Source organism: Anguilla anguilla, chromosome 12 (genome assembly GCF_013347855.1).
Source record: "Anguilla anguilla isolate fAngAng1 chromosome 12, fAngAng1.pri, whole genome shotgun sequence".
Taxonomy (NCBI): Eukaryota; Metazoa; Chordata; class Actinopteri; order Anguilliformes; family Anguillidae; genus Anguilla; species Anguilla anguilla.
The window spans coordinates 24,860,475-24,884,657 of record NC_049212.1 but is presented as its reverse complement, the minus strand read 5'-3'; the positions used below and the strand labels follow the sequence as shown (position 1 = coordinate 24,884,657).

Below are 24,183 nucleotides of genomic sequence, written 5' to 3'. Positions count from 1 at the left end.
GATGGTGATGAAGAACTAATTGCATGACTGGGCATTGTGTTGTGCGACATCTCGATGTACAACCAGCCAGGTTACATGATTCTCCTTTACCAAAACGAGAGAGGAAATTGAGGCTGGTTTCCCCACAGCTATCACCCACTAAAGACTGGATGCTCAGATTCTGAGCAGGACTCCAACCTTTTAACCTTGAGTGAAATAAAACTGATATAGCAAATAACAGGCAAATGGAATGGAAAGTGAGAGCGAATTAAGAAGCTGCGACAGTCAGCCAGGCCAGGGGTGATTCATTGATTTAGAATAAAGTATACGCACATTGGATGTAATAACAGAGGCAAGATCAAAACAATGTTTACATAGTGAGGACAAACAGTACCAAAGCAAAGAAATCACAAAGGACAATGACTCCACCGCCACAGGTCTTGCATGCCTGGTGTAACAGTGAAGGGAGTCTATCTTCTGCTTGTTGTTTTGGCACAACCTTCCAAATTTAATTTTGCTATAATAATTTTAAAGCAAAATACAATGGTGTCTGCATTTTTATGTAATGAGAAAACTTCTTCTTCCCAATGTTCTAAAAATTTTTTTTTTTAGGTTGTTTAAATGTCTAAATCTTGGCAAATGTATAAACTGCAATAAACTACAGTCCCCTTATCACATCTAGTGGTCAAAATTTACAAGGACCTGTTTCCACAAAGAATATTCTCATCTGACAACGGCAACACATTTGCATACCATTAATTTCAAAGCACATTCAAATGTGCTTGGACCCAAAATCCCTCCAAACTGAACAGAGAAATTGCATTGCAAACAAAGCAATGGCGCTCAACCAACTGACACATTTTTAGAAGCCATTCTTTTGCAAACTGGCCCCACCTGCATGCAAACAGTCTTAATAATGGCATCCTTGATCAGTGGAGGCTGCAGGTGCCTCTTGGTTTGATGGCCAAGGTCACTGAGCATCACGTTTGATGCATTCATTAAAACCAGTGCCTGTTCCCTCAGTGGTCTGATGTGTCCAGTGCAACCCTTGCTAGGAAACACAAGGGTGTGTCTCCACGGCGTGTCACTGCCAGTACAGAGAAGGCAAATTGGTATGCACATTAGAAGTTTACTTGTAAGCGTGTATAATTTATTAAAAAGGGAGGCAAAGAGACAACAAGCCTTCATAAACCCAGGAGATGGCTTCTTTCAAATAATCAAAACACCTGGACCTTCAAGAACCAAATGAGATTATTCATTGTTGTATGTGCTAACTCCATCTGTTTGGGATCATAATTTCTCATTCAGCCATCAGTACTGGAGTAGTGGTATGGATGTGATGCATATTTTTATAACTTCAGGAACCCACCAGCCCCCCACTTTGTCCCATAGACAAAGAAGGACTTGGTTGGCAAGAGTCGGATTGAGAAAAGCCTTCGGACAAAAATTCCCTTCCCACCTGCTTGGTCAATACTAGTCACACAACTCAGGCATAGACTATACCCACCCTAGTATCAATTATAAATGGGCAGCTGTGATCACCAGCCAGAAAAGGGAACGAAAGGCCACACAGTACTATAAAAGCCTTAGCTTTGATAAAGAGAGATATATCTTACCGACAAGGATTGATAGCCTGCAAACTGCTGTAGCATTAGTAACATAGCAGGAGCCCCTAATACCCATTGAAGCATAAAGCCAGCTGCGTACCAGCACAGCTATTGCTAACAATGTAGCACGGACTGGGATGTATCTAAAGGGCTACAGGGCCCAGTCTCTGCATGTAGCAAACACCTTTACAAGCTGAGACGCTAATGTTTCAACCACAAACCGTGGGACTGTTTGTTTTTTTACCGGAAAGTGCTGTGAGCATTCTTTCATTTGAAAGGCACTTCACAAGCAAAATTGAGTTGAATGGAACTGAACCGAATCAAGTGGATGTTTTAAAAATGAGCAGACTCCCGGGAACCAGGCACTCCCTTCTCCTCATTCCAGGTGACCAATCAGGGTCAGACAAATGCTCCATGTCCTTGCTGCGGTCTGTAAGCTGCAGTTCCCCTGCAGGTAACCGAGTCACAAATTTCTGTGGCCCACTTCACTGTACCAGTCCCAGAGGCTGAACGATGATTATAATCTTTCTGACTGCAAAGTTTCCTATTAAAGACTTAACTCCACTCTTATTCTGGCCATTAAAACTAGGACAAGTAAAAAATGTCAAAGACCTTCATTCTGCATGACCTTCATTTCAAAGACCCTCCTTAGTCCATTGACCGGCAGCAAGATGAACATAGAAGGAAAGTCACTATTTTTGCAATATCAGGCTGCTCTAACTATCCAATAATCTGGCTTTTCTTTGTCTGGAATGGTCCAAGTCCCCCCTAACACTAGCCTTTTTTAGACTAACATACACATCTATAACTTATTAAAGAAGTTTTGTCACTCAAAATATTGCCAGTTTTGGAGGAATCACATTTTGTAAAAATCGTTTTATTTCAATTCAAAGGGAGCAGGGGCATGTCCTTCATTCTCTTTTTCCATTTTTGATTTTCGGTCTCTCTTTTGTTGTCTCTGATGGTCCCCTCTGCTTCATTGTCCGCTTTTCTCCAGAAGAAGAAAGCCAATCACTGACATCACTTTAGAAGCAACAGTCGAGCACCTGCACAAAAGACCGCCAAACAAAGGCTCAAATTGCACCTGGTTTTCTTGGCCTCTACAAAGCAACGCACATGGGAGGTGGGGGGCTGAGAGTAAGGCAGCAGATGTTGCCAGGGAGACAGTTAAGGCAGCAGTACACCGACTGGTTAAGTGACAGTGTGATCGTGTGTCATATAAAAGCCTATGACTGTGGTTGTCTTTAAATTATTATAACAACTGCTGCAATTATCTTCAAGTGTAACATATTGACCCAACGATTTCATAGCCAGTGGCTTCCCAGAAGACACTCACTTTGACATTGACAGGCAGTGCGTGCACCCGTCTTTCCTTACACGCAAATTACATTCAAGCCAATGAATGAATAACTCACACCATCGGCGTCATTATTGCTGTCAATTACATGTGCACCGTCTCAACTCCCCCACATTCTAATCACATTTTTGCTGGGAACAGCGAAGCCGTGTGCTGTCAGGTGTCGTTTGGATGGATGTCTGTTGTCTCAGATCACATTAGGGGTTATTATCGCATCGCTGTGACCAGAAAAGCATTTGGTGGGAATAAAACAGGATGTTACACGCTAAAGAAAATGAGTCACCGGCACTATAGATGTGAATCTTATTCCCCTAGCCTCCTTTGCCCTCATTGCTAATGTACCCACAATTCTCTTCTCTCTTTCATTTCTGCGCGTCTATGATTTCTTGATCATAGACTTTTCCCCCCCAAGAGTGCAGATTCCTGGTTTATGCATAATGTTTTGTTGCCCTGAAATACACCTTTCTTTTAAAACATATTTGCTTGCTGATGGTGATGCCCCTTTGCCTCTGATAGTGCATTTGAAATGTGGAATTGTAGAGAAACATTATATCCTGGTCATTGAAAGGCAATGCTGCAAAGATGTCGATCTGATTTTTTCAGTGCTTCAGTGGTTCCATGGTCCTTGGTTGTGCACCATTGTGTATTGATGTCTTCAAGCAGTGCTAAGACTTCTGGAGACAGCATGAAAAAAGTATTCTTGAAATGGATCACTAATCAGATTTTGTTTTAGGGATTTATAACAGGTAAGCCCATCTTTGTAGAGAGCTTTCCTTTTTGTTTAAGCACCTGATAAAGTCCTTATGTCAAGTATACTTAAATATTCCAAATATGCACATAAATGACAGTACAGGAGTTATTAGTAGGGCCAACAGTTTGTCTCCACCATGTGACCTGCAGGGATTTAAACGTACTTTGTTGGTTATTCTCCAGGGGTCCTCTTGGCACTAGTGATGGGCAAAACAGTTTTTTTCAGTGTACTGAATCAGTAGAATCAGTTCACTAAAAAGATTCGTTCAAAAGATTTGTTCACCGAATCAGTAGCGGTCACTTGCGTTGGTGTCGGCATATATAGACAGAGCATTTTCCTACAGGACATTTAATAGCCAAAGAACCAAACACTTTCTTTCCCTATTTTTCATAAAATGTTTTTGTTTCGATTTTATTTTACACAATTTAGTTTTAAAGAATGCGTTTCCTTTGGTCATTTCATTTCACTAAATTTCCCAAAATGAGTTGTTTTAGCCCTAGATGCTGATTATTTTACCGTGACTTGTTTTAACGGCTACTTCAAATAGAAAGTGCTGATATACGTTGGCTAAGTAGATCACGTTTTGTCATAATATGTAGGCTAATCGATAAAATAATAGCCTTGGCTAGCCTACTTTGAGACGTTAAAAAAAGTCTTGTTATTTCATTGAAAATAAACAGCACACTTGTTTGATTATTATCCATTATTCCATACCGTACCCACCCTCCTCCCCAGAGACTCCTCGCTCCTTGCATTCGCTACAGCAAGAGGAACGAACTAGTGTTGTGTCGTTCGCGAACGATTCGGGCAAGTATACTGTTGTGTAGTTCGCGAACGATTCGGCAAGTGTACTGTTGTGTTGTTTGCAAACGATTCGGGCTAGTGTTGTGTCGTTCGCAAACGATTCGGGCGTAGTACGTTCAGTGAACAAATCACTGAACTGATTCGTTCACTGAGTCTGCGAATGATAGTCAGTCAGTGAACGACCAGTTCACGTTTGTGAACGAATCGTTTCACAAAGTGATTCAGTACAGTTCGTTCACCAAAAAAATTTGTTATTTTGAACGAATCGTTCGTGAACGACACAACACAAATAGCCCCCCCCGACAACACAGTCAAGTGACTAATCATACAACTGAGTTTCTAATTAAGGCATTTATGAAAACAATTAGTTGATCTAATATGGGGAGAGTCAGGAAAGAAAGTGACCATAAATAGAATTTGTCTTTTCATAACATTTAAACAAAACCTATCATGCCCCTGTACATACAAATACTGCAGCATATCCATGGTAGTAAGTATTCAAACTGAATTTAACGTGAGTGTCGCTTGTAAACATCGCTGTAAATCATTATCAGTGCACAATTAGTGTGAATTACTGTATCAGCTTAGATTATTGAGGTGGTGCAAATGGGATAATGGTTTTAGAAGGGGCTTGATAAAGAGGCTATCACGACCTCTAGCTGGCAAAGGACTGAAGTACCATGTGAGAAAACAAGGGGAAACTGGTGGTCCTAATTATAAGCAATTATTTTTGGGGTCACGCAAATTATTTTAGCCCCCAGGGAGTAAATAAAGTGGATTACCTGTCGATTGCTAGAAAATGATTAATGGTGTTGTACAATATGATAGCAATAAAAGGTGTTTTTTAAGCATATTGGTCCTTCCACGCTCCGCCTGTGCCTGAATACACAGTTATGCGAAGGGAAAAACAAGGTTTGTTTCTGAAAGGTCAGGCTGACAGTGTTGTTTGATGGAAAGGATGTTTTGTTCTTTTTTTGTCTGCAGTGCATTTTTTCCATTTGCCGTGACCTTTGCAGACAGAACTCGGCCACTGCCACACGGCAGAAGGCAGCTTGTACCATGGGCTGTTCTCCAGCGTCCTGTCACTCCCCTAGAAGTCCGATACCAAACGCGTGTGTCCATGCCTCGTTTACTGTCCGTCTGGACACGGCATCTTTGTGCTCTGCGGCGAGAGTCCTTGAAGAAACGTTAATTACCATTGGATACACACACAGTAAAGATGCACACCCACACACACACATACCGCACACTCAGCATTGGCTCTGTTTTGCATTCAAGACTGCAACACTGCTATTTTGGCTGATCACTGCCACTATGTCATGAACACAATTTTTCCTGCTGTTTTTCTCATTTGGTTTGTTGGTCATTCTCATGGCCTTTCAGGACAAAAAGGCGATTCATTAAAAAAAAGAATCAGTAGTGTTCCTGTCTCACTCAGACACTGGTTGCACTGTATGAAAAACTCCACCAAAGTAAGGATAATACGTTCACTTTTCCACAAGATGAAAAAGAATGAAACAGACATAAAATGTTTGTATACATTATGTATAAAACATGGGCAGCTGCTGCTCTTGAACACAAACCATATTTGCATATGTAACCCTTCTGTAAGGTGAGAAAACCTTATTTTTCTCACATTAAACAAGGGTCTTTATGCTTCATTCCAAACCCACTGCATGGCCTGCCCTTACGCTAAGATCAGCAGTGCTGCTTCGGCATGCCCAGTAATCTCATTAGGACAAAACACTGCCTCTGTGAGAAGCTTTTACACAACTAATTTGTGAGCTATTGACTCAAAAAGAAAATCGATAGCTAAAATCGAAGACACGCTAGTTGCAGACGTCATTCAGCTACTTTTCACCACAGCCTTCCAGGGGACTATTAAATTAAATGCTTACCTAAGCAATAGTCCCCTACATGTCACAATGCCTCTGACATCCACAAAAGATATATGTTTGTGGTGCTGTCTGTTAATATCTTGTTTGTAATATATGTATTTTGGTGTGTGGGTACTGGCTGTGCCCTGCTGGGGACTAAACTGTGGTTTCCGATGCCACAGTGCATGGACCTTTCCACATTAACACCTTTTGACAAGGCCCCAGAGCACCACTGCAAAACAAAAATGATGAATTGCTTTACTATTATGGGCATGAAGTATATGGTGAAAATACAAATATTTATGTCATATAATAAAAAATGTTACTGATTTTGCTTGCTAGTTCCATTATACTGTGCTCGATGGTGAACGACAGCCCTACAATTGTCATTGGGAGTGTGGATTTGGAAAAAACCTTTATTTGCACAGATTTTTTTTTTTCACGTAGTGTTCATATGTGCATAATTTTGTAGGGAAAAAACAAAGAAAGGAAATGCTGTTTTTCCTTCTGAAAGTCAAATGATCATTTGTTTTATCTTTACCTGGAGCATTTTTTTTTTTAAAGAATTGACAATCCATAACGTTCCTGTCTGCTGAACCAGTCACACGTTGTAGGGATTGTCAATCCTGCAAAAAGAACAAAAAAAAAGTTCAGCGATCTTTGCTTCACATTAAGAAACTTAGGTGTTGCAAATGGTCATTGCATGAATGGCTACTGTTGACATACTAGCTGCTAGCACGTTGGCTGTGCATTGAATGTTCCCTTCAGATTGAAAGTATACTTTTGTAGCATTCGGTCAGCTGGAGAAGCGAATTGGTCTCGGCTGCGCCGGTTGGTGGAGAGAGCAAACACACCTGGGCTGCGTTAGCTAATCAGCCCAAGTGCTTAAAGGGGTGCTGCTCTCCACAGTTTGGGGCCTAGACCGGGAGCGAGTTTCTTTATTTAAGTTTTGTTTCTTTTAAAAAAAGATGGGGAACAGTGAACCCCCACTGATAGTCAGAGGAGTTGGTCTGCTGGGAAGCAGTCCAGCCACAGTGCGGGGAACTGAAATAATTGTCGACCTGTTTCAATTTATTTTGTCTTCGTTATTTTAGCTTGTTGTTTTATTTTATTGTTTTTGCCTGGAACCCGTGAGGGGGGAGGATGAAGGTGTCCGTTTGTGTGGGCGCGCACTCTCTCACACCAATCGTGTTCCCCGGCACTGCCGCGTCTCCCTCCCAGGGGTGTCACGCTGGCGTGTGACAGCTTTGTCAATTTGTTGTAGATACCTGTTTTTTATTTATTTATTTATTTTTTACAATTTCCCATGTTTTACTACAATATGGCTGGTGAAGGCGTATTAAAATGTAAATATTAATTGTGTAAAAACGACTGGTACGAAATAACTGACAGGCTATGTATTTTCTATTTGCCATTTGTTTTTGCTTTACAACTACTTGCTCATCTTGAGTGCTTGCAGTACAGTTGTGTTTTAAGTGGTCTGTCTTTATGAAGCGCCATAGATTATTTCCATCACAGCACCTCTCACACAATGACTGTGGCTACAAAATTTCAAACTATTTGATAGACGTCATAGAGAAAGCTGAAGTATGCTCAGAACTGCAATTAACCACAGGCTGCAGATCCACTCAGAACGTGAAATCTATGATGCTAGGATTCACCCATGTCCCTATGATACAGAAAATTGGTGGGATGCCATAGGTTGGGACATTATCATATAACTGTCACTGACTACACTGACAATCACTGGAATTATGAAGAGCACTTGCCTTATGGTTGAGCTAATTTTAGTTTTAAAAAAAAGAAAAAATGTATTTAGTTTTTACACATTAAGAGTCCAGGAAGACTATTCCAATTATAGAGATGATGTAAATGTCATTACTCTGGCAGGTAAATGAAAGGGAAATCAAAGGGATGCATAATTCCAGCATTGTCAGAAAGTGCCCCTGTCAGAACAGAATTCTCAATGTGCAACAAAATATATACGCTAAAAACTGCATCCACCCCCTCCTGGAGTGATCGATCCAGTCTCACAACATATTTAATGCCTAGGAAAAAAACTAAATGTTGCATTCAGAAATCCATATGCATTTCTATGTCGTGCAGTTGCCCCTTATTCGTATCTTCTGGTTGTGGCTTTGGTGCAGTTCTATTGATCCTGCCGTTCCCCTGTCCTTATTTCATCTACAGCATGAGACTTGTTATTCCTGCATCTGTTCAGCGGAACTGCGCGTGGAGCTGCATGCAGACAGTTCAGTCAATGTGTGTCGCGCATGGCGCATGTGGGAACGCATGCAGACAGAATGCAGCTTCCCAGTTTGCCACCTTTTCCACCACTGCCTTAAATGTTGATGCATGATTCCAGTCCTCCTTCACCAGTTCTTTAGCGGTTTTGTGACCGGGCGGGGCTCTCTCCCCATCTCCCTCCCTCCCGCCTTTCATCCATCCATCCATCGGTGCTGAAAGATCCGACAGCCCTATTGCAGTCACGCGTGAAAAGTCATCTGTTTAATCTGTACGGGTAAAAATATGGAAGTGCGTCTGTCTCAAATACATGGACAGGTTCATGAGAGTGTGAAAAATCCCCCCAACCCTCCCGTCCCGCCTGGCGGTGTGGAATTTCAGCAGTCCAGGTTTCCAATATCTCTTGCCATAAGCCGGATATCATAACCGGCAGCGGTAATGGGTAATTCCTCCAGCTGTATCCTCACAAAAAAATTCATCTGACTGATAACAATAAAACAATGAGATCTTGTCACCGGCTTACAGCACTGATATGAGCAAATGAGACTGGTATGGATTTCAGTAATTGGCTGGATATTGGTGTTCTTCTCTGAACAGGCAGAGAAATCGAGCACTGCGAGTCTTTCCGCTTCCTGTGTTGGCTCCACATCGCTTTCAGCTGATTCACACATTGTCTCATTGATGTGTTTTAAGATTCTGTTCGCCTCCAGACCAATCAACTGTCAGTAAATTTAACTGATGTAGAATAATGTTGTGTAGGCGAGGCTCTGATTGATGTTGAGGATTGACGCTAACTCAACCATTGACACTTACTGTAACGCTGGGTGGAAGGGGAGGAGGGGGGTGATTATTCAAGGCGTAAAAGTCACCCCTCCAGATGACACGGGGAAGTGCTGCACATTGGTGTGTCATTTATGAATCTCTCTTCCCCTCCCTTCCTACTTTCTATCACGTATCCTTCTGTCTCTCTTCCCTCTCTCGCCTCCCCCTCTTCCCCTCGCCTGTGGGGCTGTTGATCACACGCAGCTGTTAGGCCCTCTAAACTGCCGCAGCTCGAGTCCAAGGCTTTCCAGATGTCACGCAGTGTGCCAGGCCTTCCTGCGGCCCCCCGGCTAATAGGGATGTGTGCGCACGTGCCACAACTCAAGCCCTATCCTCTCTGCGACCCCGTGATTCACCCTCTGCACCATTTAGCCCCGAGCGAAGAAAGTACAAACCCAGGCTTCCCATTTGAGCCTACCTCTGAAAGTCTATTTCTGTCTCGCGTTCTTTCTCTCTCCCCCTCTATCTCTATCTTTCAATGTGTAATTACTTTCCATCTGGGTATTGTGGCGTAAATCAAACTCCAATATGTGTGTTCACACTGGCGCTAAGAATGAGCTGACAGTAAAATAATCAGAATATATTTCTCCTCTCAATCTGTGGCGTGCCATGGCGGGCACAAAGCGGTGATAACTTTAGGCAGGTGTGGGCAGATTTACACTCCAGTGCCCGATGCACAGCACAGGGCCTTAATCAAGCTGAAGCTGGGTGTTAGAACGGTTTACTCATTCATACAAGAAGAGTGTCTGTAACCGCTTCAGTGGTTTGCTTAATCGACTGCCGATTATGTCTGCTTGTCACAAAAAAACATTTAAATCAATGTTTAGAAGATGTTCATAAATGTTTATGGGTAGTGTCTGAATGATTACAAATTAGATTAATTGACCCAATGTAATTATCATAGGAATACGTGTCTGTGTTAGAGTAGAAGCACTAAGTGCATCTGTTTTTCTTATTTTGTTTACATCCACGTGTTCACGAGTGCTTACTGCTTATAAATACTTCATAAGCACTGGTTCAGATGCTTATAGATTAGCTGTAAGATGTCATACGGCAGAGCTGAAGTGAAGTGTTAGTAGTGCTGTTCCCGGCTTTGGCTTGCAGGGTGTGAGAACACTGATCACTTGAATTACAGCATCTCACTGTGAGACACTGTGGAGGATCCCTGACCCCTCGTCCAACCCTGGCTCTTTCTGTCAAGTGCCTCGTTATAGTAAGATTGCATTGTTTATATCCCCCGCAGAGAGAGACAGAGCGGGAGGGAGGGAGGATCCTGCGGACAGTTAGTTGATTACCGTTCCCTGTCGATTGCAGTTAAAGCATCATTCACCCTTCCCCGTTCCACTCCGGAGCCAGACCACAAGAGCCCTGGGATTTCCAAAAGAAAACATCCACTGATGGAATGAGGGCTACTGTGTACCACTGCAGGGAGAAAGCATCAATCGTCTCCAGCAGTGTTAGATGTTTTCCTTTCATATCAGAGCGATAAGAGACCGGGAAAAAAAGAAGCATTATGATTTACACAAGATTTCATCCTGTGGGCCTGTGCTGGCTAATTTGAGAAAATTAGCAGGGTGACAAAAAGGTCCCAGCGTTCCATTTCTCTAGTACTGTTAGCCAGTCCCGCTGCTAGCGATAACACTACTGTATCATTGTAACTGACCCGCCTGTCAAGTGAGTGCTTTTGATAATTGTCTGGAGAAATTGGTGGGAGAGATCTGATCCCTGGCTTCTGTTAGCCCTCAGGTGGCTTTGCTAATCGAAAGGAGCCGCGAACCCCAATCAGAGATTTGTGATAGTACCTGCTGTGTCAGAGAAAGAATTGTAAAAAAGGGAAAAGTAAAAAAGTGAGCTGGACATTAAGTCCCCTGCCCAGCTCTTGTTCCTCTTCCTGCAGAGCTGCGCAGTGCAGCGTGACTCTGGCCGAGGACAGATTAGCATCTTGCGCGCTAGCAGGCCAGCTTATCCTCTTGAAGGTGGTGCTCTCCAGCGGGGACTGTTTAATTGGTTAAGCAGCGAGTCAGGGAGTCAGCTCGCGGCTCTGGAACAGCCTGCCGCTCCAGCCCAGCGTTCCAGCCACACGCTCCAGCCCGGCGCTCATTAACTGCAGGGCCAGTGGCTCGTGATGCCGGGGCTTAGTCAGGGACTCAGCCCGGCGCTCATTAACTGCAGGGCCAGTGGCTCGTGATTCTGGGGCTTAGTCAGGGACTCAGCCCGACGCTCATTAACTGCAGGGAAAGCGGCTTGTGGTGTTTGTAAAGTGAGGAACTGTAAATATGTGAGAATTCATGGGGGCCTTTTGAGGTTAAACCCCTCCTCTCCTCCCTCCCCACTGTGCATTATTAAAACTATGTCCATGTCACTGCCATGCTTCAGCCCCTGCCAGGTTCACTTTTGTCCGTTGTTTAACTCTGCGTTTAACTCTGCGTTTAACTCTGCGTTTAACTCTGCGTTTAACTCGTTAGCTCGCGCAGCTCTAATCAGTCGCATGCCTCCTCTTTGGAGCCCTCGCCCCAGCCGCATTCACCAGCTTTTTCTTTTCCACCTCTACCATGGCAGGCCTGGCCCTGCTCCAAAGCCATCATTCTTTAATGACCTTAAGTAATGAGATGTTTATGCTGCCTATGAATATTTATTGCTGGGTCTGACACATATACATGTTATCATGGTGACCCCTGAAACCACCGCAACTCCTTAATGCAGTGCACTGAAACCATCCTGAGTCTGTAATGCAGTGTTCTGAAATAACCTCAACTCTGCAATGCAGTGTACTGAAGCCACCTAAACTCCATAATGCAACATGCTGAAAACACCCTGACTCTGTAATGCAACGTGCGACCTGGCCGATCCCACACTTTCTTTTCTGAGTGCAACACTGCAGCCAGTGAGTCCGGACGTCTGCATAAGGACAAGCTGTGGTGACGTCGGGCAGTGTTGTTGTGAAGAACCGGATGAATTATTATTAGAGTCATGCAGATTCAAGTGCATGAGTAGGACAATGCAGTCATACCCTTGAAAAGGAGTACTTGAACCAAATTGCTTCTGTAAATGCCCAGCTGTTTCAGAAGGCGGGCATGCGAGTCATTCCAGGCGAGAGCATTAACATGCGCTCGGCGCATAAACAGTGGCGTGAAATGCGTGCCTCAGTGGTGACTCTGGCACGGCTGGTGGCAGTGTCACACTGGCAAATCGAAACAGAAAGTTGCATTACAAAAGCAGAGGCGTCTTGTCACACTGCGACACAGAAATCGATACCTGAAGTGAATGGGGAGACTGGGGTGAATTTTCTGAAGCACATGCATTTTTCAAATAAGCCTTGGTGGTGGGTGGGGTGGGGGATGGGGGATGGGGGATGGGGGATGGTAGGGTGTATGACTGATAGAGGTCGAGGGAGGACAAGGCAAGACGGCTTGGCCGATGTGCACACTTGGGGTGGGGTGGGGCAGAAGGGAGGGAGAAAAAGAAGCTCGATCGTCTTTCTGTCTGCTGCACTCACAAACAAACAACACAGAAGAGTTTACTTTCCCAGCTTGTGTCTCTTCACTGTTTTGGATAAGCGAGCAGGCTTCGAATCTGTCCTAACGACCACCTTCACCAAACCCTCACGCTGACCTGAACTTGGCATGACTTCGCTCCTACGGTGTGTTCCAAATGCGACCCCACAGGCAGTCACGGGAATTAGCTGCGCTCCTGCTACATTCAATAACTGTAGTCGCTTTGTCAACACGTTTTGCCAGCGTAGCCTCATCTCCAACCAGCCATGACTCCTGTAATCTAGTTTAATTTGTTTTCCGTAATGCTATCACAGTTGCAACATGTTCGCGATGAGTAAATTGCTCCCGTGTTTAATAAAAGCTTTTGTTGGATTCGCATGTCAATTCCCGACGGAATACCAGGCTCAGACTGAGGCCCTGACATCAGTCGCAGGATTTGGTGGGTGATCTTCTCCCAAGCCCCAAGTGGCCTGAATACCTGTGCAATCACCCTGTAGCCACAGAGGGAGGTGCAGACTAATGATCCTGTACACATTGTTACATTGTTTACACTGGAACCAAATAATAGCTGTCAAAGTTAAGGACACATGTTGAGTGCATCCAAAGTCTATGTATACCTCTGTAATTCTCCTGGCATTAGGGCCACCTGTAAAGTGATATCATTTCCAGGAAAAAAATGTAGAACGAGCACAATTAACACAATTAAGTCTCAGGCTGACAAAAACACCATGACAGCATCGGTACAGGATGGATGGTTGTGGCGAATAAGCGAGCTTTTCTATTCCAAGTGGGATGAATCGGCCCCAGGACTGGTAATTGTCAGGAGGCTTGGGTCAAGTTCCTGATACAATCCCTTTAACTGGTCCGCTCAGCCTGCCCTGGGCTTGTTATGAGGAGTGAAAGTGGGGCTGAGCTGCCGTTGTTCAAATTAGCATAACGGGCTGCGCCGCCAGCCTTCACCAAGCTCTGCGGTGGGAATGTGAGCCTGGGTTAGGCTTCGCGCAGAGCGATTTATGAGAAAGCTGTCCTCGTTTTTCTCGCGGCTGTATCGGAAGAGGGGCTGTCATACTCGGAGAGCCTTCTGTGCTTCTGTTCCGCAGAATGAGACCACGGATGCTGTCTAGTTAAATGTGTAGTATATATGAGCAGAACTAATATCTTTCCCCTCAGGGTACTGCATTAGCCTTGTCTCACTATCTGTCTATTTGTCGGCCCTTCTTTACACATTAAAGGGCTGCACTGATGGTTTTTACCATCACCTCAGACTGAGAGTGAGATTGATTTAAAGATAAGAGAACCTCTGATCCATACTTGCTTCTCATTGGTTAAACAACTTGGTGACCGTCAATCTTCATGCACACAAGTACACGCTTCAAAACTATGCACAACATGCGCTTTGAATGCGCACTTCATGCACAATGGAAAAAAACATAAACTCATATGAACAACAAGTCTTTTCTACACAACGATTGACAGTAATGGCACCAAGCTTCCAGTTTTTGTAGAGTACCATTAAAGCTCATCTCGCAAAGTTAAAACAGCCATATTTGACAGCACAGGAGTGATAAGCTTATTAACAGAAGCAAAACAGCACTAAAGCTGGCTGGCTAGCCTATTCTGCTCATTAAGAACATGAAAATATGAATCATTCCTCTATTTTACAAACATACTGAAAGAAAGAGGATGTCGCTCTTGAGCTGTTTATTGCAGAGATGCAAGCGACAAACTAGAAGCTTTGCTTTATGCCATTGTTGTCAATCGTTGTTAACAGCTGGCTGAAGTGTCGCTCCCCCTTGTTCTGTGATCGCAAGGACTTCGGCAATTTGCTTTCCTGTGGGAAATGATGAATTATCTTTTATTGTGCCGTATGGTGCTGTTGGCTAGTTATTTTAGCCATCGGGCTCTGTCTGGTTGAGGCTTAAAATCTGGCTAGAGCTGGTTGGGCGCCTTTGGTTTGGGCTGTAAAGACATCAGGCTTAGGTAGCCTTGGGCCTCATTTCAAGCCCAATGCAGACCTCTAGTCTGGAGGATCTAGTCTGGTGTGTAGAGAAGCATTTCTAATTATTATTTGACTAAGGTTTTTTCACAAGTAATCAGAAGTTTCACCACCTGCCTGCATCACTGATTTTTCCATACGAACTTGGGGGAACTATAACAGTTTAATAAAAGACTGTTGGACAACAGGAAATATGAAAATGAATGCAGCATACCTGTCTATTTCTTGATTGAACTATGTATTTTGGGGGCATTTCATATCCAAACAGCTTTTCAAGTGTGATAAATGCAACTTAAATGCAATGACTGATTGCTTAATCAGTTGAAGGAAAATCATTCTTTAAGACCATGGGTGTATAATTAGATTATTAATCTGCAGCTGCTGCATTCCAAAATGCTGCTGAAATGCAAATTGACAGGAAAAGAAGTGATGCAGCTTGCTGACATTCATGCACATATAAGGCTGCAATGCCAACCAATGGCAGAAATACAATGCACACTGCCCTGCAGGCCCTGCCCAGAGCCCTGCATGGCCCTTGGTGTGCTGCTCAGATTTTTGGCCAATGTGGATCACTTCCTCTGTTTCATTGTGCTCTGCTAAGAAAAGCCTTACAGGAGCTCTGCAGGTTTTTACTTGCTTAACTAATTTGATGTTTGTCTCTTGATTGGCAGTTGTATTGTTGGGTAACTTTCAGTTTTATGTCAAGTAAAACACAAAGTTACTCTTGTAAAACAGATTTCGATTTCAGTGGGGTATTCCTGGTTAAATGATATCTGCACTGCTACCACCCTCTGATTTGCTGATCTGAGGCCAGTTTAAAAAGTGCAGGGTGGGATTCATCACACTTTGTTCTGCTGATTTAAGGTCAGTTTAAAAAGTGCAGGGTGGGATTCACCACCCTCTGTGCTGCTGAATATACTTTGAGTGCTGTAACTGCATGGTTAGGTCTATGAATTTTCACTGAAATTCTTATTACTGCCATTACAAAAAATATCTTTTTCTTTATTTTGAACCATCCTGTTTAAAAGTTAAATAACAGATTTCATCTGATCATATGGAAGTTATGGAACAGCATAATATCACATTAAGGACCAGCATAGTATCGCATTAAGCATCTCTTGCCACGTTATTTGAACCTTATTAATTGAGCATGTTCTGTTTCTCCCAACCAAGTCTGACCAACTCAAAATGCAATTCATCCACCTTTTCATAGCAAAGGGGAGCTTAGTGATTTAATTCAAGGTTCAGGTCGGCTGTCCGCTGGTCTTTTTGGCGGTTAATTAACGCCTTGAGCAAGAGAGAGTGAACGCAGTGCTGGTACTGACAGCTAGAGCAGCCTCCTCCATTTTTTATTCCTTTTGACACAAAATCAATGCGCAAAATTATTTGCTTCTTAAAATTCATTTCATTATTTTTTTCTTTTTCTGCAGTGTGATGGACCAAGTCTCAAATATTCACACGTATAAGCCATCAGAGTGTTCTGCAATCTGACAGACAAATAAATGCATACACTCCAAAACAAATAGATGAAGAAATGTATGAATAACTAATGCAACTGGACCAATGTTCTTCACTGCCCATCACTCATGCCCGAGTCTGATACTGCGTGGATTAAATTAACTGCAAGGATTCGCCAAAGTGTCGAAACACCCCCCCCCACCCCCTCACTGCCCATTCAAATTAAAGAAATACATGTGTTTTCCCTGACTAATTAGTGCTAATGCAGCGTGCTATTGTATTCTCTTCACAGCGGCTGAGTCCTCGCAGTTAATTTAATCGACGCAGGGGTGCATTGGCGTGGTGGAGAAGAAAACGAAAAATAACTTTGGAACCGATGACTTCACGGCTCGGGGGACTCTCCCTTCTCAGTTGGCAGGAGCTCCGGGATAAAAGCCCTTTGAGGATTCCCAACCTAATGCTGTGTGGGCTCCTGGTTAAATGCATTGGTCTCCTGTATTACAACATTATTAATTTTCTTGGCAGATACCCTGAGCCAGGGTGTTATGCAGAGTTATACAGATGGATATATTCTGAAGCTACTCAGTACTGAAGTACGCTACTTGAGGGTATGGCCCTTTTTAAAGAGGGGTGTTACGGAGAGAAGGTATATTCAGGTTGCTGAGTTGTGGAGTCACTGACTGCGAAACTTTGCTGATGGCTAGTTGTTAAAATGAGCATAAGAGGCCTTCCTTTTGAGGCCTGATGCCCAAACAGTGTGTGAAATTCAGTTTGAGGCATCAGACCCCGTTCTGAACCAATCCCATTTCATGCTGCGTGGTTGTGTTTACTACAGGGAAAAATATATAGACTCAGTGTGCCTTGAATGAAATGCAAATGGATAATGCATGCAAAGGAGATTAGTGAACCTGATTGGTTTCAGATATAACCATGCATTAGATATACACAAAAAGCAGTTTTTTGGGAGTGGGGAAGAGTTTATATCAAATTTCATATCAAACTGGTACCACATTAGCATTCGTGACGACCGTTTTACAGGCAACGGCAGTGCAAAGATGTGTCAGAGCTGTCTGTGCGTCAACAGGCCTTCATACACAGGGCTTTATATACAAGGGAACACAAAGGGTGACGTTATTGGTCCATGTCATACTCAAAGTGTTACTGTGTGAAAACATCACAAGCATCACAGGCACATGCATCCTGGTCCTTCATCCCACCTGCTGTGGTTATGATACCATCTAATTTACGGTCTTCAGGAAGATTATGCAAAGTAACATACAGTGACAGCGGTTGTTCTTGGGAATACGGACAAAGTCTCATAATTGGAAGCACTTCATCACCAGGGGAGCAATTAGATGCCGTGATATAACAAGGAACTCGGCTGCTGGAAAGGAACGTGGGAGGTGAATGTGGCCAAATGCTAAGGGAGGATTATTCCGGCAAAATCGTTCAGTCTTCTGATCAATCGGCTGGCTCACCCAGCTGCCAGCTGTCTGAACCTGGAAACGGAGCGACTGCTTGACGATGCACCAGTGGAAAATTTCAGGATGAGGGTCTGGAAGAAGTCTGCAGTTGAAGCAAATCATCTTTCCCATCTCCTCCTGGCATCGTGCTCTCTGCTGGCTCCCCCATGACACAGATTAAAGTATCCTTAACCTGCAGTCGCAACAAGATCTGCAATGGGACCACGAGCTCTGTGAGTCTCTCGAGGCAGCTGTCCTGGAAGCCCCTCCCTTAGCGACCGTTGCTTTTACGCGGGAAGCTGGAGGGGAACGCAGACGTCCAAGCTGCACACTGCGTCGCCTGAGGAAGTTAAAAATGGTTGGCGAGAGATATTTAAGGATCTTGCGGAGTGGGGCTTGGATGGAATGTAAATGAAGCTCGGGGAAATGCAGCCTCAGAGCGGTTCATCTGCTCAGAGCTCCTCTTCTACTTTGACCTGCTCTTCTACTTTGACCTGCTCTTCTGCTCCGAGCTCCTCTTCTGCTCTGGGCTGCTCTTCTACTTTGAGCTGCTCTTCTGCTCCGAGCTACTCTTCTGCTCCAAGCTGCTCATCTGCTTGGAGCTGCTCTTCTGCTCTGAGCTGCTCATCTTCGTGTGCTTGAACAAACATGTCGGGGGCATTCGCTGAAATGGTCTGTCGCAGCGCCTTTAGGGCCTGAGTCGTGGGAGTCTGTATGTATTCTATGGACCCAGGCCTTTTATTAATGAATCACTGGCCACTAAGAATAAGTACCCTAAGCATATTTCCTTACTTTGTTGTGGCATCCCAGATCAGGACGTCCCAAATCAGGATAGAGGTGGAGTTGGTTAGCACCCTCGTCATGTGAACATCTCCCCAATGAAGGAAATATGAGAAACTCACAATGCCATAGTGAGGAAGACCAGTTGACAGATGGCAGGGCCCTGTGTATGTGTATGTGTGTATGTGTATGCATGTGTATGTGTATACACGTATACAACTGCTCACTCATTCTCACAGCGCAGCCAGAGTTGTTAAATAGCAGGACACATGACACTTTTCAGCCAGCTGTCACCCTCTCTCCCCCCCCCCGTCACTCACACACTCATGTTATCACCCCAGGGCACTCAGTAGCACCACTACAAATCAGTTTAATGAGACACTACAGGTAGTGAATATGTGCCAGAACCATTCGTACGCTACAAACACGCGCAACTGTGAGTAGATATCATTTTTCCCACCTTGGTGAACATTACACCCAGCGGCAGTGGTCAGAAGCCCCTCAGAGCCTCTGGGGGTCACAGAGAAGTCAAAGTAAGGGATCACTGGAATCTATCTGCACCATAACCGAGACATCACACCATTGAGTGTCCTGGGGTGGATAGCGCTACAAGGCCTAGTACTGCTAATGAGCATTAAACTCCCAGTTCTGGGCGTGATAGTTGGTATGCAGTGCTATTACACCCCCATCCCCCCCTTGCCCCTACCCCATCTCAAATAAAATAATGATCTCAGATAGGATTATTGAAGCCTTCGCTATGCACATTGGTTCATAACTATTACAGAGAGTTGCCTCGATATCAACAGTTGTAGTATTTGCGGTCGGGTACAATTCCATTTTGATTTAGTCAATCAGGAAATGAATCGAAACTCTATTCCATGGACTGAAAAAAAAGAAAGAAATGCTTCAAGAACATTCTGGCCATTTTTCATTTTTCAATTCAGGAAATTAATTTCAATTCATTTCCTAAATGAACTGAGTTGATATGGATTTGCAGCCCCAGTGGCATTCTGTTTCCTACCGATGCTCAGAATGGGGAAAGAGGAAATGCCCTGCAGTGCTCTGGGTGGGACAGGCTGGTGGGGATGCATCAGTGGATTATCCCTGTAATGCCTTGTCTAAAGATACACCTTGTTGTTAAATCTTGAAGCCTACTTAACTAACAACTCGACCAGTTAAAAAATAAAAGAAGTGAACTGTGCTTTCAGTGAAGAAAATAATAATAAATATGTGTTGCTATTATTGTCCTAATAATAAAAAAGAAACTTAGCATTATTCTTGCTGTGCCATATAAAGGGTTATTGTAACGCAGAGTGCCAAGAAGAGGGCAGGGGTGCAGGGAGGAGGAGGGGGGGCGGGTTCTGGTAATGACAGCATCTCTCAGGGAACAATAGAGTGGTTAATGTTCACAGTGGAAGGCTGAAGAGGGGATGGCGAATGGAGGCTGAGCTGCCAGCAGGCCACCACGCCAGGCGGTCTAATGGCGCACGCAACGGGAGAGCGTGCAATACACTGGGATCTGTGCCATTTCAAAATTTACACACGCGTGTAAAATCAGCATTTGCATTTTTCTATTTCACATGTAATACGGCTTGCTGCTCGCGATTCGTACTGTGCATGGTTCATAGCTCTGAGCCCCTTTTAAAGCAACCACCAATTTGATTGTAGCGCATTGGTTTCTTTATTTGGAAGGTATGTTGTATTTTAAAATGCATTTTAGTTCATTTTTGGCAAACCCTGGTAGACACATCTAGGGTTGCCGGGGCTGGTGCCAGGGTTCGCCGTCGAGAGAAGGAACGTTCCGTCCCCCCAGTGGAGGGCCGGCTGCAGCGGAGAGCCGTTGGGTCCGAGCCCCAAAACGCCACCGCAGCAAAAGGCAAATGGGCAGGCTGGCACACCGTCCGTGCTGAGCTAACAGTTCCCCCCTCTCTCCCACACCCCCCAGGCTCCCTGCAGGACGTCTCTCGAAAGCGCTCGGCTGCGTGCCCTGCGTTTCTGCGACGCTGCCGCCGTAACTCTACACCCAAATGCGCGCTATTCTGGCCGGCCGATGCTGCTGGCGCGTCTGTTCCCTCGCAGGCCTTCAGCGGACGCGCGCGGGTCATCGCCGCTGCGCGCCGCGTGTCGGAGAGCCGCGCTCCGCGTCTCGCGGCGCTCGGGGGGAGGATGAGAAGCTCGTGCGGCTGATTACCGCGGGGGCAACCTCGCCGAAACGGGGGCGCGGGATGCGTTCGGGACCCCGGCATCGCGTCGGAGTGGGGAAACGGGCTGAGCTCAGCTGTCGGCTGCTGACGGAACGGGGGGTTGGTCCGCTCCGTGAAGCTGAAATCTCAGGCGCTTTCCACCAGAGAGCGGGGAGCGGCGATTTTACGAGCTGGACCCTGACTTGCGAGCACGTGTGTGTTTGCGTGAGAGCGTGTGAGAAAGAGGGAGAGAATGTCTTTGCGTGTTTGTATGTGAGAGAGCACCTGTTCATCTGCATGCATTTTTTGTCTTTGTGTGTGCGCATGAGAGTTTTTGTACTTGTGTGGGAGTTTGAGCAAAAATGAGAAATAATGTTTTTTGCGCGTGTGTGTGTGTGCCTGTGTGTCTGTGAGCATGTACTGGAGAGAGAGAGTTAGAGAGAGTAAATGTCAGATAAGAAGAACTGCCACACTACTGTTTGTATTTAACATTTAATTAGTACCCTCATTCAAATGAGTTTTTTTTTTTTTTTTAGATCGGTTTCTGAGAAAATGTGACCTATGAAAAACAGCGTTAGCTTGCCTGCAACATTTCCCTCTAATTAAAAGTTAATATTAGCCTGCCTGCCTTCAGCTGGACGTTAGCCCCTGCTCACTGTCTGGTTACCACTAATGCTACCCTCCAGGAGTGGGAGCATGTTGTGTCAGTGGCACATTTTGGTGTTCACATGAAGCCGGGCCTGCGTCCATCCCCAGCCCGGCTAACAGCAGCCAGCGTAAGCTGCATTTGCCCCAGAGGATGAGTGGTGGCTTGGCTAATAGCTTAAGAACAGAGCCGAGAGGGTGAGTCAAAGCTTTAGTTTAACGATGCATATGTTTCGGTATCAAAATCAGTGGCAGCCAGCATTTGGAAATACACCAGTGTTGAAAAGAAAGGGTAGGACTAGGGTGATGTGTGTGGGAGCGGGGGTTCGGGTAGGGCTATGAGAAGGGTTAGGGTTAGGGCTAACAGGGTCACAGTGTGGAGAAGAGGGTGATGACCTGCTGGTTAATCCTGCCGCTTGTTCCTCAGGCATTAGCGTACTGCGCCCTGGAGTTGTCCACTCTCATTTGGCCATGCTTTGCTGGGGCTATTGTTTCCCATGGCAACCATAAAGGCAATTTTCTTGGATCAGGCAAAAAAGAGTGGGCATGTGTATCTGTGTGTTTGTGTATGTATGCGTGTGAACATGTCTGTGTGTATTCTGCAAGTCTTCTTTCATATGTATGCGTGAGTGTGTGTGATTATTTAAAGGGGTGGAACACACACATTGTGTTGCAAATTCTTATGAAATGTGCTCTATTGATTGATATATTTTAGTATACAGTCTCCAGACATTTCCAGCAGGGATGCCCAATGCCATGTGGCACCTGAACGGCAACGTCTCTGAGCTGTTTGGCAAACGCCAGCACTACCTGGGCAAAACGGGGGTAAGGCTGCCTCTGCCCTTCCGCTAGCTGTCCGGAAGCACTTCTCTGGAAACTCTGGAGAACTTCTGGGGAAATGAATCCTCTCTTACCCTCTAGCTGACACCAACAACACACTCAGGGTCCAAGGATACGCACAGCTAACCTGCGGTCATGTGCGCGTGCCCCCTATGCACTCCCTGTTAATACGCACTCTCTGTCCATACACACCCCCTGTCCATATGTACCCTCTGTCCATACACACTCCCTGTCCCTACACACCCCCTGTCCATACACACCTCCTGTCCATACACACTCCCTGTCCCTACACACCCCCTGTCCCTACACACCCCCTATCCCTACGCACAGATCAGAAACACCGGTAAGTGGGACGGAATAAAGTGGCTGCTTAGTGAGTGCACATGCACAAGCACACACACGTAGACTATCTCTCACTCTCTCAAAAAGTATGTGCACCGACACACACAAACAAACGAACACAAATGCTCTCGCTCCCTCTGCTTTTCCAGAACCCTCCGCTGCTGCCATCTGTGGAGAGCGCCCTTTCCAGGGGGCAAAGCCAGACGCCGGACGGCTCTCTCCTCGCCCCCCCCCCCGGCCCCTCGCCCCCCTCGCCGCCGGCTGCGATCACGGCACCCGGGCCCCGCCGAGCGCGAACAATGCCGCTACTCAGAGACGAGGAGGCAGAGCAGGGCTGGGGGACGCAGCCCGCTCCCCGCCGCTCGCTCTGTGATCCGCGCTCCCCATGAATACAGATCGGCTCTCCCGCGTGCAGCTCCACGCTCGCGTGCATCCTCCTCTACCTCTCCTTCAACACGAGACACAGCAAGCGTGCACGCACGACCGCGCGACAGGGACGGGGTGCAGGAGACAGCGAGGGAAGACGGGGGGGGGGGGGGAGCCATCTGCATATTTATTTACCTTAGACGGAGACTTCTGATGGACTGCTATTCCCACCGCATGCCAAGCGACGGACTCCCATTCAGTGCCAAAAAAAAGGGCTTTTGTCTCTGGTTGTTTCCCCCGCCTGGTTTCTGTGGTGCTGAGACATAGACGTTTCTCTCAGAGCATCCCTTTAGCTTATCCCACAGCGGCCGCTGACTCCCCGATTATAATCGCCAAACAAAAAGAGAAAAAAAAAAGAAAAAAATAAGATGGTGGAGGGAGTGAAGAGGGTGGGGGGCATAAGAAATCAGGAGCAGTGAAAAATCGCCCCCCGGCGTATGTCTCTCTCTCTCTTTCTCTCTCTCTCTCTCTCTCTCTCGACTCCTTGCGCTTACACGCGAGCAGGAACCCACACACACATGGACAAGGAGGTCAGTGAGAAATGGCACTGTCTTTAATTCTGCTCTCTCTCTCTCTCTCTCTCTCTGTCTCTCTCTCTCTCCTCTGAAACCCTACTTTGGCTGCTGAACTGAAGCAGGCTGTCGTAACAGGGGAGCGGAGCTCCAAGCGTGGAGAGACATCTGTGAACGTGTTTATACGAGGTCTAAAGTAGCCTCTTAGTGGAGGGAGAGACCACCCCCCCTTATAGAGATGGGCTTGCTAATGGCATGCACCATTAATGCTCAGAGCAGGGTGGGCAGCTAGGAGAGGGAGAGGAGGAGGAGGAGAGGGAGATGCACAAAGAGAAGCGGGGCAGAGAGAAAAAGAGAGATGGAGATAAAGGGGCAGAGAGATGTGCGTGCTCTCTCCTTTTTACCCGCCTTCTTTTCTCTCTCAGTCTCTCTTACTCTCACAAAAGGGGAAAGAGGTCCCCTTTCTGCTGGTGGTATGCGCCGTTTCTCCGTGAATGATCCGGCTAGTCGCTCAGCTATTCCGTCGTGGCAATTCTTTTCCAAAAGCAATCTGATTTTGAGCATTAGTGGACGCGGTTCAATTAAACACGAGTCACCCTTAAC

At 45.5% G+C, this 24,183-nt stretch overlaps 1 protein-coding gene across 2 annotated transcripts in view; it reads right to left on the bottom strand.

The window, feature by feature from the left end:
• The window catches only part of LOC118208889 (galactosylgalactosylxylosylprotein 3-beta-glucuronosyltransferase 1), a 67,659-nt gene extending 43,864 nt beyond the window's left edge, over window positions 1–23,795 (bottom strand). For both annotated transcript variants that reach the window (XM_035383852.1, XM_035383853.1), the window contains exon 1: window positions 23,204–23,795. The gene's annotated coding sequence lies outside the window, so the exon portion shown is untranslated. The remainder of the gene's footprint in view (window positions 1–23,203) is intronic.
• Between the last annotated feature and the right edge of the window lie 388 nt (window positions 23,796–24,183).